General features: G+C 39.9%; 1 protein-coding gene across 7 annotated transcripts in view; it reads right to left on the bottom strand.

Moving 5' to 3' along the window:
• Positions 1-11,390, bottom strand: part of Tfdp2 (transcription factor Dp-2) — a 124,906-nt gene that overhangs the window by 77,270 nt on the left and 36,246 nt on the right. The window lies entirely within an intron of this gene.

Raw genomic sequence — 11,390 nt, 5'->3', positions numbered from 1 at the left:
GACCAGCCTGGTCTACAAGAGCTAGTTCCAGGACAGGCTCCAAAACCACAGAGAAACCCTGTCTCGAAAAACCAAAAAAAAAAAAAACAAAAAAATAAAATCCTGACACAGGGCAAGCAAGATTGCTTAGCAAGTAAAGGTACTTGTTGCCAAGCCTGATGACCTGAGTTAAAATCCCTGGAACCCACATGGTAGAAAGAGAAAACTCACTCCTGAAAGTTGTTCTGTTTTCTACATACCTTAGCTATATATACCCTATATTCAGACCCTCTTAAATAGTTTTGAAATTTGTATCTGAGTAGGAGTATTTTACCTGCATATGTGTTTGTATACCATGTGTGTGCCTAGTGCCTGTGGAGAAGAAGGTATCAGATCCCCTGCAATTAGAGTTACAGAAGGTTGTAAGCTGCCATGTAGGTGCTGGAATTCAACTCATGTCCTCTGCAAGAGTAGTCCGTGCTCTGAGCTGTTAAACCATCTTTCTAGCACTGCTCCCCAAACCAAAAAAAGTAAATAAATAGCTAAGTAAATCTTAAAACAGCATACAAATTCACTTTAACAGAAAATAGAAAGCAAACAAAATCATGCCCTGACCATTCAAAGTACTGAAAAAGAACTAAAAACCATTGCTAGTTGGGATACAAACTTATGTGGATACTTTGGGAAACATGTCTTTTGATTTCTTAAAAAGTAAACATATACTCACCATATGACCCAGCAATTCCACTTCTAGATATTACCTTAGGGAAATGAAAAAGTATGTCAACACATAAACTTTTACTTGAGTGCTCACAGCAGTTTTATCATTATAGCCTAAACTGTTGAAAACAAGAGCAATTTTCAACAACTCCTGAGCAGATAAACAAATTGGGTACACAGTCAAATTGAATGCTACTAGCATAAAAAATTCTAAAGCCCAGCACGGTAGCTCCTGTAATCCCAGCACCGGAAAATTTCTTTAATAACTGACTGGGTATTCGAGACCACTCTTATCTACAAGGTGAGTTAGAGTCCCAAGTAGGCAACAGGAGGCTCTGTCTTGAAAAAAAAAAAAAAAAAAAAAAAGGTAAAGACAAAAGATATGGTCAAGTAATTTTAAATTTCAGTTCTTAAGAGACAGACACAGGCTTATCTCTTTAAATTCATGGGGAGGGGCAGCCAGCCAGTCATTTTATCATGAATCAGGCATAACAAGCTACATTATCAAAACTACTTAAAGGCTGTAGAGATGGCTCTGCAGTTAAGAGCACTCAGTGCTCTCGCAGAGGAGCAGGTTCAATCCCCACACTGACATGGTGGCTCACAGTCATCTGTAATTCCAGTTCCAGGAGATCAGACACCTTCTGACCTCTGTGGACACCAAGCAAACACATGGTGCACATATGTACAAGCAGGCAAAATAGCCACACATAGAACAAAAAGACTCCACTATTTATGTCTCTAGAATATGGAGCTGAAAACTAGAACAATATTCTATAATTCTACCTAACCAGAATATACACTGGGAAAGCAGTTAACACCAAAGATAAAGATGTGGTGACCAGTCGCTTTTTACTTTGGTCTTTTTCTTTTATCTTCTGTTTTAAATTGGAAACTACTTGGACTTTCTTTTACTTTTTGCTTTTGTTTTTTGAGATGGAGGTCTAACTCTGTAGCCCAGGTTGTTCTTGGACATCTGTTTCTCCTTCCTCAGACTTTGTAGAAATCACTAGCAACTGCTATAATATCTGATTCTAGATTTTCATTTTTAAAAGTTAACTCTCATTTATTCTATTATTTAGCTATTTAACATGACAAACCTATCATTGTTGTTTCAATATACTTTATATTGAAGATAAACAGAAATACAAGCAAAAGGAAAATTATTTGGTATTAAATATTCTTCAGGGAAAAGCTTAGAGTGAATAGATCAATAAACAAAACTACTTGCAGAATACTTAGCAAATATCTATGCTCAGATCAGAGAGATATTTAAAAATATCCTGAAACCAAATACAGACTCAAGGATTAAGACTACATTCACAAAAACACAACAGCCATCAAGCCTGGCCCAGTAAGAAAGGCCAAGTTCACCCTAACATGACCTTATCTTCCGAAGTCTGCCTAGAAACTTTAATAGAAACAGCAACCATATTTTCCTATTCCTCAAAGTAGTATAAAATAAAACAGAGGGGCTGAAGAGATGGCTCAGAGGGTAAGAGCACTGGCTGCTTTTCCAGAGGTCCTTGAGTTCAATTCCCAGCAACCACATGGTGGCTCACAATCATCTGTAATATAATGAGACCTGGTGCCTTCCTTGCCAGCAGTACATTGTATGCTTAATAAATAAATAAATCTTTAAAATAAAACAGAAGCTTTACTACTAAATATCTCAGGGCTTGGGTTGTTAAATAAATGGATGAAAATACGGTGCTGGGTATATATAGTACATGCTTGTAATGCCAGAATTTGAGAAGTGGGGACAGGAGGATCAGGTATTCAAGGACAGTGTTGATTACTCAGAAAACTCAAGTACAGTCTAGGCTACAAGAGACTTTTCTCAAAAACCAACAAATTAACAACAGCAACAAAAAAGGGTATAAACCATCAATCTGTGAACTGACCACGGAACTTTATGTAACCACCAAATGTGTTAAGACTCTGCACTCTGCTGAGCACAAAAGTACAAGCCTTTAATCCCAGCGTGCTCCAGAGGCTGAGGACAGCCTGATCTACATAGTCAGTCTCAGGATAGCCAGAGCTATGGAAATAGACCCTGTCTCATGAAAACAAACAACAAAATACTTTGAACACTGAAGCAATCTTTAACAATGACTTCCTACATTAACTCCCCAAATTCCTCTAATCTTCATCTCATTCTCAACAAGTAGTCACATTTTTAACCAGAGAGAAATTCATTATTATAGTCCCTCTGAGAACTACAGAATAACACTTTAAGTAACCTTCAGTGGTTTTGCCACAAACATCTATAAAGGATTAAAAACAACAGTAATAAAAGATTTCCAAAGCAATGCCCCAAATGCAGAGTTACACATTTCTTTTAGGAATTGTTATGTTGAGGTAGTCTCAGTGTGCAACCAGACGGATACTGAATTTATGGCAGTATCTTGCCTCAGCTCCCCAAGTGCTAGGATCACAGGCCAGAGCTACCACCCAGCTAACTAAATGAGCTTATCAAAGAAATTCAAATTTGGTTTGAAATATAAAAATCAACCAAATTAATTTAGCATATTAGTGAGCTAAAAATATCCTATCACATAGTCATTGCCAGCCTAGCCAAAACAATGAGCTTCAGATTGAGTAAGAGATACATTTTCAAAACCTAAGGAAGAGAGCAAGTGAGAAAGATACCCAACACTAAACTCTGGCTTCCACATGTACACAAAGGATAATTCTGTACAGTAATTTCTCTCCTTCCACCTTTACAAGGGTTCTGGAGACTGAACTCAGGCCCTCAAGCTTGCACAGCATACTCCTGAGCCACCCTGCCATCCCTCACACTACCTTGGTAATCTCCCGAAAACCTAAAAGTGCTCTAAAATAAGAGTTTATTTTAAAGCCCGGCAGTGACAGCACAGGCCTTAAATTCCAACACTCAGTAGACAGGTGGATCTCTGAGTTCAAGGCCGGCCTGGTCAACAGAATGAGCTCCAAGACAGCCAGAGCTGCACAGAGAAACCCTGTTTTGAAAAACCAAAACAACGGCGTGGGGAGATGACTTAGCTATTAAGAGCACTGGTTGTTCTTCCAGGTCCTAAATTCAATTCGCACATACCAGAGTGGCTCACAACCATCTGTAATGAGATCTGGTGCCCTCTTCTGGCCTATAGGCATACACTGTAGAAGAACAAGGTATGCTTAATAAATAAATATTTTTTTAAAAATGAAAAAAAAGTTATTTTAAAAAAGAAAACTGCTACCTAGCCCCCCTCTTTTTTTTTCTTTTTTCTGATGTGGGATTCCCCTCTATACGTTGTGAATATGTTTTATTGCCATTGGTTAAAAAAGAAGCTGCTAGCCGGGCGGTGGTGGCGCACGCCTTTAATCCCAGCACTTGGGAGGCAGAGGCAGGCGGATCTCTGTGAGTTCGAGACCAGCCTGGTCTACAGAGCTAGTTCCAGGACAGGCTCCAAAACCACAGAGAAACCCTGTCTCGAAAAAAAACAAAAAAAAAAAAAGAAGCTGCTTGGGGGCTGGAGAGATGGCTCAGAGGTTAAGAGCATTGCCTGCTCTTCCAAAGGTCCTGAGTTCAATTCCCAGCAACCACATGGTGGCTCACAACCATCTGTAATGGGGTCTGGTGCCCTCTTCTGGCCTGCAGGCATACACACAGACAGAATATTGTATACATAATAAATAAATAAATATTTTTTAAAAGAAAAAAAAAGAAGCTGCTTCAGCCTATGGCAAGGCAGAATATAGCAAGGTTGGAAATCCAAGCAGAGATAAAGGAGAAAGAAGGTAGAGTCAGCCTGGTCTACAAAGTGAGTTCCAGGACAGAGTTATTACTCAGAGAAATCCTGCCTCCCCATCCCTCATTCCCTCCCCTCAAAAAACATAAAAAGATAAAATTCCTATACATAAAAGTAAAACAACTATCTTTCCAAATATCTTTCGCTAGTCGTTTTTGTTTGTTTGTTTGTTTGTTTTGTTTTTTGAGAGAGGGTTTCTCTGTAGCTTTGGAGACTGTCCAGGAACTAGCTCTTGTAGACAAGGCTGGCCTCAAACTCACAGAGATCCACCTGCCTTTGCCTTCCGAGTGCTGGGATTAAAGGCGTGCGCCACCACTGCCCAGCCATGCAGTAATTTTTATATGGTTATCGTATTACATTTGTTTTTAGTATTTTCAAGTATAAGAAATATAGTGTGACAACTGGGAAACTGCAGAATAACATGGTAAGTCAATATTTACTGATGAGGAAAATTTGGTTATTTTAGTCAGAGGAACAGAACCATATGTGGTGAGAGAGAGAGACAGAGAGAGAGAGTGAGAGAGAGACAGAGACAGAGAGAGACAGAGAGAGAATGTATAAACATGTCTGGTGCACATGTTTATATACCCACACAAGATTTATTAAATCAGCTTTAATCACATCTCAAAGCTGAGAAATCTGTAGGTACTCAGTCTTTGAGTGTAGATGGTACAAAGTTCTTGTGCTCACAGATGAGGACTAGGGAAACCAGGAATGTTAGACATACAGTGTTGAATGAAGATATACAACCTATTTTCCACCCAGAAGGCTGGGAATGGATATGGTTAATAGCCTGGTAACCTCTGCACCACCTGTACAACTGAGGCCACATTTGGCTTCTCATACTCTTTTTTTTAATTATTATTATTATTATTACTTTATTAATACTAGGAATCAAAATTTCCACTTCCTCCCCTCCTCCCACTTCCCTCCCGCTCCCCCAATCTCCCCCACCTCTAGTCCTAAGAGAGGGCAGGATACCCTCTGCCCTGTGGGAAGTCCAAGGCACTCCCCCCTCTAACAGTCTTAGGAAGGTATGCATCCAAATAGACTAGGATCCCAAAAAGCTAGAACATACCATAGAGACAAATCCCAGTACCATTATCATTGGCTTCTCAGTCTGCCCCAATTGTCAACCACATTCAGAGGGTCCAGTTTGATCCCATGCTCATTCAGTCCCATTCCAGCTGGATTTGGTAAGCTCCCATTAGTTCAGGCACACTGTCTCATTGGGTGGATCAACCCCTCAGGGTCCTGACTTCCTTGGTCATATTCTCCCTCCTGCTCTTCAACTGGATCTTGGGAGCTCAGTCTAGTACTCCCGTGTGGGTCTCTGTCTCTATCTCCATCTGTCGCTGGACAAAGGTTCTATAGTGATATTCAAGATAGTCATCAGTCTAACAAGGCCAGTTCAGGCACCCTCTCCTCCACTGACCAGGGTCCTAGCTGGGACATCTGTGGACATCTGGGACCCCAGCTTCCTCATACTCTTACAAATAGGGCTGGGACATGGTGGCATATATCTTTAATCCCAGCACTCAGGAGGGAGAAGCAGGCAGATCTCCAAAGTGAGTTACAGGACAGCCAAGGCTACACAGAGAAAATCTGTTTTGAAAAACCAAAACAAAACACAAAACCAAATAAGCAACAAACAGGACCAGAGGTAACGGTTAATAGCCTAGGTGACCTCTGCTTGTCTATAAAACTGAGTGAGACCATACTAGACCCTCTCTCAGGACCTAAAGATAACACATAAGTCTATCAATAGAACCCATCTTTGTGGAAGAGGTGACATACTTTCACAGGAGTCTCAATTGCAGTTATGCATGTGCTTTATTATGCACCTGGAATTATGTTTCACCAGGAATTTTTTTCCAAATTATACTGTACTTAAGTATGCCTACAACAAACTGTCCAATGTCAGACTCTAGAAGTTTGAACCAACACTAGCTGCTGAGTTGTGCTGAATGAACTGCGCTTCCTTCTTGCCTTACTCAGATCGTTACTCTGCCGGCCATGTGTGCAGAGACAGCCCCCACCCAAGCTGAATGCCTCAACAACATGAATAATCCTATTGCAAATAACTAGAAATTCTCCATTACAAATTTTTTTTTTAAGTTTTTTGAGACACGTTTCTGGGTGTAGACTTGGCCGTTCTGCAACTCACTTTGTAGACCAGGCTGGCCTTAAACTCAGAGTTCTGCCTGTCTCTGCCTTCTGAGAGCTGGGATTAAAGGTGTGGGCCTTTTTTTAAAGGTGGCTAATTTTTGATTTTTCTAAAAGCTATAAAGGGATCAATAGGGTCATGCTTGACCAACCAGGCAAATTCAACAGATTATATGGCTTTTAGCTAAAAGAAAAGCACCAACCTATAGACTTTACAATGTGCTACACTTTAATACAAAAATACAGTGTCCCTGACTCAAAGAACTAGAAAACAGAAGTGCAGACAAAAATATTTGGTTAAAAATGAGGGTTGAAAGTCAGGTGGTAGTGGCGCATGCCTTTAATCCCAGCACTCGGGAGGCAGAGGCAGGCGGATCTCTGTGAGTTCGAGTCCAGCCTGGTCTACAAGAGCTAGTTCCAGGACAGGCTCCAAAGCTACAGAGAAACCCTGTCTCGAAAAACCAAAGAGGGTTGAGAATGGGAAGAGAAACCCAATCAGAAGGCATTTTCAACTTCTATGTATAAATTGACCATTCTTTGACTCCCAAACCATACATACGTGAACAGACTCCATGTAGCACAAATAAAACTTTAAATATATCATAAAGTAAATGAAGCCAGACATGTATGCACATGCCTGTAATCTCATCACTCGGGGAGTAGAGGCAGAAAAAGCATCAGTTTAAAGACAGTCTGGGTGATTGCTATGGCTATCAGAAGACCCACTTCCAATCTGGATCTCTGAGGTAGGAAGACATACCTTTAGAATCCAGATCTTATGAGGTGCCAAGACTCACCTCTAATCTGGGCCACACTTTTTGCTGGAAGCCTATATAAAAGACATGAAGAAAGGAAGGTTTTGATCTTTGCCTGCATGTTCCTGCCCTTGCTAGCAAGTCCATTCCTCACTGGCATTAGAGCCTAGTTCTTTGGGATTCCAGTATATACTATGAACTGAACAACTACTGGATTCCTGGACCTTCTGTTCACAGGCAGCCATTGCTGGATTAACTGGGCCACAGTCTGGAAATCATTCTAATAAATCCCCTTTCTTTTTTTTTTTTTAAAGATTTATTTATTTATTATGTATACAGTATTGTCAGTATTCTGTCTGCATGTGTGCCTGCAGGCCAGAAGAGGGCACCAGATCTCCTTACGGATGGTTGTAAGCCACCATGTGGTTGCTGGGAATTGAACTCAGGATCTTTGGAAGAACAGGCGGTGCTCTTAACCACTGAGCCATTTCTCCAGCTCCATAAATCCCCTTTCTAAAGGGATTCATTTTATTAAGTTCTGTTACTCTAGAGAATATAGATATTGGGTTCAGAAGTGGTCTAAAGCAACAAAAGTATAAGGGTGAATATTTTGAGTATCTGGAATAGGTTTTCCAATTTGCCAGTACCTACAGTTACCAAAGCCTCTCTAGTTACTGAAGCCTCTCCTAGGAGCGTGGAGAGTACTGAAAGCCCCCGGCATTAACTATTTTACAGACTTGAGGAAAAAATACATTTGGTTATCCTGATTCACAACTAACTTTTAATAATCTGTAGGAAAATGATGGTGCTAGTAAGTTGCTTCTACAATCTCAGGATAAACTGACAAAGGAAAAGAATAAGCTAAAGGTTTCTAAGTGTTCCCTGGAAGACAATCTTCTCTCCAGTAGCTGAGGTAGCAGAGGTCAGATGCTAGCACTAAATCACCAAAGACAAGATGATATTAGTGATCCTAATGGGCAGGATAGAAAAAGCAATGTCCATAACAGCCTAACCTACAATGATCAGCACAGCAAAGTGAATTTCATGGTAACCTGACTCATATGGACCTTTGGTACTGGCTAATCAGTCATGTGTTTCCAGGCTTGAAATAGGTAAGAAGCCTACTGAATTCTTGTTTGATCTTTATAAGCAGAAAAATTCTCAAACAAATGAAAAAAAGGCTACTTTGGATCATGGCAAAAGGGAAACTTGATCTGTGAACTAACTTCCAGACTTGAGCCAGCTTGTAGAAGCAGAATTCCTTGAATGAAAAGAGACAGAGTCCTTTCAGGAAAGACCTTGATAAAATACTTAAAAGTCACACTGCGCAGTTCTGGTAGATGTCTTTAATCCCAGCAACTGGGAGGCAGAGGCAGACAGAGCTAAGAGAGTTTAAGGCCAGCCTGTCTACAGAATAAGTTTCAGGACAGTCAGGACTGATACACAGAGAAATCCTGTCTCGGAAAAAAAAAAAAAAGAAGCCACAAAATACTTAAAAGTTTTACTGTTAGCCTTTCTTTGTCCTTCTGCTCTCTTAAAGGGTTAACTGTACCACTGGAAAAAGAGAAACAATCATCCAAAGCAACAGAGAAACCCTGTCTCGAAAAAACAAAAACAAAAACAAAAGAGAAACAATCAGACTTTCAGATACTGGTTCTGAATCGATGCTGATTCTCCAAGAAACAAACAAAAAACCAAAATAATCACAAAAAAAATGGAATTAAGATTTGAGTTGTTGGTGGCTAGTAAAATGGCTAAGCAGGTAAAAGTGCTTGTCTTCAAGCCTGACCTGGGGTTAATGAGACCATGGAACTACAACCACCATTTTACTAAGCCAGCATAATTCCTAACTGTACTCTACTTATCCTTATCCCCACAGGTGAGAGGAGCTCTCAGCTCTCATCAAAGAAGCTTCCCTTCGTAACATTGACCATTAAGTGAAACTGGGACTGGTCAAAGTGCAGAAAACAACTGATCGTGGGGTGTCTGTTATGACCCTCTACTGATCTGTCGTGTCTAAGAGACAAGCCCTGCCCACTCCCCCTTTTAGCCTGAAGCCTACACTGCTTTCTCTCTCCCTCTGTTCCTCTTCTGAAGAGGTAGCTGCTGCAGCCTCTTCTCCACTCCCCTACCCACCCCCTCCATTCACCTCCCCCTTCCCTTCTACAACCCAGTGAATAAACTATACCCAAACACTCTCTTTGCATGGCGTGCCTATCCGTCTCTCACCCGTTGCAGCTCCTCTGGGAACCGGCTGGCCCAACCCACCGAGGTCTCTCACCTGCCTGAGACCCACAGAGGACTGGGGTGGTGGGACTGGGCACCCCTCATGGCTCACTGCCGCCCCTTGGGGAACTGCGCTGTTTTATCTAAACTATTACAGTGTCTAGTATCAATAGATAGATAATTCAACACACAGCACTCAAGGCTCAAAACATCACAGAAGAGGGAATAGAAACATCATAAGAGCTAGGGAAGTCTGCTCCCTAGTCTCATAGAAATAACATGGAAGTTACATCAGTGATACCTCAACAATATAGTTGCCTAAACAAGACAAAAACACACACACCATGGCGGCACAGGCCTTTAATCCAAGCACTCAGAGCTACAGCTCTTTGGTATAACGCCTATGACTTTAACAATCCTTTTTTTAGCCCTAGTACATTCAATAAATGTTACATTACCATTCCTATGTATGACAGCATGTGGGGGGGGAGAGTGAAAAACACCAAGACAAAGTATTTCTCAAATACTTTTATAGCACATAAACTCAACAGTAATTCCTATAGACTATTAATATTATTTATTAAGATAGGTATTTTTATACCAAGTACAGACTTCAGTAATCTCCATGACACATCTCATAAAGTAGACAAAATCTTTTAAGAAAGTTGGTTTTTCTTAAAACTGTAATACAATGGCAAATATTTTGTTCCTACCCTGTACAATGGAAAATGTCAAGTATTTACAAAGCAGGAAAAAAAAGATATCCCACATCACTCAACTTAAATACTTAAACATCTTACAAAGAATATTGCTTTATCTGTAATGTCCATACATTCTACCCTCCTAACAGTAGATTATTCTGAATCTAGTGGCAAACATCCATAAATATTTCATGTATGCCTACATGCTAAAAGATACCATAGAGAGTTGTATATAAAGATGTTGCAGTTGTCAAGGAAGTTCTTATGTTGATGAATCAGATTTCTGATATTAAGTATGCCCTAGTACGTCGTGGATTAGTCAGAGAAATTTATCTATTAGAAAACACATTTATTGCATTTTTCTCCACTGCACTTTCTTACAAGTTAAACAAATTGAAAGTAAAAAACTGGGAGACATTTTTTAATTTTTAAATGTTTTATTAGCATATTAATTATACATAACAGATTTTATTGTGACAGTTTGTACATATATACAATATATTCCAAACACATTTGTCTCTCTGTTACCTTCATCTGTCTCCCTTCTATCTCTATTAATCCCCTTCCCTTCCCAACTAGCTCTCTTTGGGCAGCTTACCAGTAGTTACACCACAGAAGAAAGTATCTTTCCTTCCTCTATCAGTCAATAACCACATATAATCAGAAGAGACCCATTCAATTCCTTAGTTCCCACCTTTTGTTTTGTTTTGTTATTGAGACAAAGACTCAATATAAAGCCTGGAACTCAATATAAAGCCCACACTGGTCTCAAACTCAGTAATCATCCTGGCTCAGCCCCCTAAGCATTAAAACTTTAGCCACGTACAGAAAAAATAGATTTAACAGTGTCAATTGGAATAAGATCACTGGTAAAGGGGTTTTGAAAGTCCTAAAGAAAGAGATAGGGAAACATTGTACACAAAGACAATTCTTCCTAGAGACAACTGATATTATTCATGACTCATTTGGTATGTGATGACACATCTAACACTATGTAACTATTGTATACAAAGAATTCTTTTTTTTAAATTTATTTATTTATTAAAGATTTCTGTCTCTTGCCCACCACC

The sequence above is a fragment of the Microtus ochrogaster genome, unplaced genomic scaffold (genome assembly GCF_000317375.1).
Source record: "Microtus ochrogaster isolate Prairie Vole_2 unplaced genomic scaffold, MicOch1.0 UNK12, whole genome shotgun sequence".
Classification (NCBI taxonomy): domain Eukaryota; kingdom Metazoa; phylum Chordata; class Mammalia; order Rodentia; family Cricetidae; genus Microtus; species Microtus ochrogaster.
This window is presented reverse-complemented; position numbering and strand designations above follow the sequence as displayed.